This window comes from Lolium rigidum, chromosome 5 (genome assembly GCF_022539505.1).
Source record: "Lolium rigidum isolate FL_2022 chromosome 5, APGP_CSIRO_Lrig_0.1, whole genome shotgun sequence".
Taxonomy (NCBI): domain Eukaryota; kingdom Viridiplantae; phylum Streptophyta; class Magnoliopsida; order Poales; family Poaceae; genus Lolium; species Lolium rigidum.
In genome coordinates this window covers 125,427,194-125,431,516 of record NC_061512.1, presented here as the reverse complement: position 1 = coordinate 125,431,516, position 4,323 = coordinate 125,427,194, and positions in this window count along the sequence as shown.

The window sequence follows — 4,323 nt, the reverse complement described above, 5'->3', positions numbered from 1 at the left end:
ATGCCCATACGGTTGTATGACCGGTGAACAAATTATCCATGAAATTTTATTTTTTTGTAAAGTTATTTGGGTATCCTTATCGTTGTCTCCAAGGATGAAAGGATCCTACCATGATCACATGGATAATCTCTCGGTACACAAATTATGGTCGTATGTATCCTACATTTTGCCCATACTTCAGCCACAGAACAAAGTATCCTTCACATTTTCTTGGTTTGTGAAGTCATCTAGCCAAGCAACAGAGATATACATATGTGTTGTTGTAAGGAACCATTTGATATACTAGACAATGGGCATAGGCATCCTTTACCCTTATCAGTGTCTCCAAGAATGAAAGAATCCTACCTTGATATCATGAATAACCTCTCGATACAGAAATTGTGGCCGTACATATAGTACATTTTGCCGGTACGATTTTTTGGCCGCCGAACAAAGTATCCTTGACATTTTGTTAGTTTATAAATTCATCTATTAGATCAACAAAGTTATCTAAATGTGTTGACGTAAGAAACCATTTGATATATTAGACAATGGGCGTATGCGTCCTTTTCCCTTATTAGTGTCTCGAAGGATGAAATGATCCTACCATGATATCATGGATAACATCTCGATGCAGAAATCGTGGCCGTATGTATCCTACATTTTGTCCATACAATTCTTTGACCGGCGGGCAAATATTCATGACATTTTCTTGGTTTATAAAGTCATTTAGCCGACAAACAAAGGTATCCATACGTGTTGCTGTAAGGACCGTACCATTCGATATATTAGACAACGCGCGTAAGCGTTCTTTACCTTTAACAGTATCTCCAAGGATGAAAAGATCTTACCATGATCCTATCGATAACCTCTCGATACAGAAATCGTGACCGTCCGTATCCTAGATGTTGTATACAGTTCTTTGGTCGGCGAACAAATTATTCTTGATATTTTCTTTGTTTGTAAAGTCATCTAGCAGACCAACAAAGGTATCAATACGTGTTGCTATAAGGAACCATTCGATATATTAAAAAAAAATAGGTGCATGTGTTCTTTACCCTTATCAATGTCTTCAAGTATGAAAGGATTGTACCATGATCACATGGATAACCTCTCGATACAAAAACCGTAGCCGTATGTATCCTACATTTTGCTCACACTGTTCTTTGGCCGATGAACAAGGTATCCTTGAAATTTTCTTTGTTTGTGAAGTCATCTAGCGGACCAACAAAGGTATCCATGCGTGTTGTTATAAGGAACCATTCGATATACTAGACAACGGGTATATGCGTCGTTTACCCTAATGAGTGTCTCCAAGGATGAAAGGATCTGTAACATCCCAAATTTCAATAAAAAGAAAGAAAAAGAATTCCAGAGATCCAAATTTCAGAACCAACAAAAACTTTTATTGCATATAGAGCTATGCATAGGACTTGTGCATTTTGTGTGATATGCCATGATGATTGTTATTGTGTTTATGTGAAAAACCCTAAAACCCTAATTGGATCAAGAGAAGATCACAAATCAAATCCAATAAAAAGAGAAAGAAATCAAATAAGAAAAACCCTAAAAACCCTCACATATGGCTTATGCCATTTTTGCAAATCTTTACCCAGGACCAGTTTGACCTTCACCATTAGTTGTAATATGTTATTAAACACTTATTACAACTTTTGGAATCAAAGAAGTACAAATTAAATCAAATTCAAACTCAATTTGTGATCACATAGAATAATGGTCAATCCTGCCATTTATAATCTGGTCACTACTTTGAGCCCCGGGATTTCAAGTTTTTCAAACAAAACTTTCCCAATTCTTTGCACCTCATCCAAGTACACATCAAGGTGAACAACTTTTGTAAAGATCACCATATCAAATTCATCTTGGATCAAAATCTATGCTCATGCAAAGTTGAGACTTTTTAACATTGTTAACAATCTCTCACTTTGCATTTTTGCATTTCTTTTATTTTTAAAATTCCACCACCACCTATGTTTGTCTCTGGTCAATTGCAACTCATCCAAGCCAACCATTTTCAAATTTTGGAACCACTTGACCTAAACCAAATTTGGCAAGAATTTGAATTTTACAAATAGGATCAAATCCCAAAACACTATTTGAAATAGTGTTGGCCAACCCTACCTGTCCCACTCGACCCTACATGGTCCCCTGGTCCCCTCTCTCTCTCTCTTCCAAGCATAGGAACCCTAGGGAGAAGCCCTATCATGGCATGGACATGGCCATGCCGGCCATGTCTCACCATGTCCCTTCTCCCCTCTTCCCCTTCTTCCCCAACCACGGCCCTGCTGCCATTTAGCTCCACCTCACCTCCCTACTTCAGCCTATGCAAGCCCTGGTCGGAGAGGACGCCGAAGCTCGCCGGAAAAGCGCACCCAGGGACGGCGACGCCATGCCGATGACGTCGCACGTGCGCGCCACAGACGCACACTGGACACGCGCCGCGCCACCACCTCGAGCACGCCCTGGACCACTTCTCGACGGGTTGAGCATCACCGCACGAGCACGAAGCCGCCAGACATGGAGACGACCGCGACCAGTGACCGCCGCCACCGGAGACGGAGAAGAAATCCCGCCGCGGACGCTGACAGACACCGCCGCGCCCCGACCGTGTTAGGCACCACCTACCCTACCTGTCGCCACCCTGACGACCACCGTGACGCAGTGAACACCGCCGCGCCCTCGCCTAGCTTGCTAGACCGCCGGAGAGCCCGCGCCCATGTCGAGTTCGCCGCAGCACCACGGCCTCGTCGCGCGCCTATAAATAGAAGCGCCCATTCGACGATCTGAGCACACCGCAGCACTCACCTCTTCTCCCTCAAGCTCCTCGACCACCTCACTGCTCCGATTACTCGCCGTAGTTCGCCAATCGCCACCTCACTGCCGCACGCCGCCGCGGAAGCTCGCCGCCGATTGGAGCCTCCCCAGGACGTGCCACTGCTACCAGGAGGATCGCCGTCGACCACCGCTACACCGAGCACACTACCCACCGTCGCTGGAGCCACGGTGAGCCCTCCGACCCCCTACTGCCGCCGCGCCAGTGCGAGCTTCTCGCCGGCGACGACGATGAACCAGCACCGTTAGATCAGCCCCTAATCCAACGCTCCACGTCGCCCCGTACCGATTCGGGTTGGCTGAGCCGCTGACAGGCAGGCCCCACCCTGTCAGGCAGCCCACGCGTCTGAGGACCGTGGTGGGCTGGGCAGGCTATTTAATTTTAAATTTGGCCCGTTAGTCTTTCCCGCCAGGCCCACTTATTCAAATTTGATTTTCCAGAACTAGTTGAAATTCAATACTAGCCCTGTGTTTGAAATTCAATAGATTCAAATTGGCTTGGCCAAATTTAGCAAACTTTATATTGTTGGAAAGCTAAGAAAAATATCTACAAAACTACACTGGTCTCACTGTGAGATTCATTGTAGAAATATGGTGACAAAAAGAACAAGTCAGGGACTTTTGCACATTCAAACAATTCTTAAAAATCAACCAAAAATGATATTAAGTTGATTTCAACTCTCCTAGCTCTCTTTTCACTTACACTAATTGTTTCTGCAAAAATATGGTGTTGTTACTTTGAGTGATCATGGTCTATTTTAAATAAAGGACTATATGGCTAGTTTAGTCAAGTGATATTGTCCAAAACTATTATGTAAATCATATGAAGTGTTTTGCTTCATTTAAATCTTGTCCCAAGTACTTTCATATGAAGTTGTGACCCTGGTCTAAATGCTCTCACATGAAATACTTGGTGATATTGAATCATAATTAGTATTGTTAAATAGTATGAGGTATTCTACCTCATTTAAATCATTTTCCCAAATGATGATGATGAATGGTTGACTTAGGTCAATATGATTTCATGCATGATTGTTTGAGAAAATTAAATCTTAAGAAGATTCAATGAGAGGAAATTATTTCCTCCAAGAACTAAATGGAAATTATCATTTACATATGTAATGAGAGAAAATTATTTTTCTCCAAGAAAGGGAACCAACTGCACTTAGTATGTTATGTGTGTAATAGAATAGTTTTTGTGAAGTCATGGTGTGCTTAGTATATCTCTTGAACCTTGTTGGGTGATTGTATCTCGTATTCGTTTTTAGACGCTAGTACCGGAGGTACCGGAGAATACCAAGAGGAGGAAGGCTTCTACCAAGAAGAGGAAGAAGAGAACTGTGATCAATACCATCACCAAGGCAAGCTAATATTATTGCAAGTGCAAAGCCCTTTGGGGCAAGGCACCATTGATCTTACCTTACTTACCATGATCCCATCCCAAGTTTTTACCTTACAAATTTTTACTTGGTTTATTAAGAAGTTGCTTTT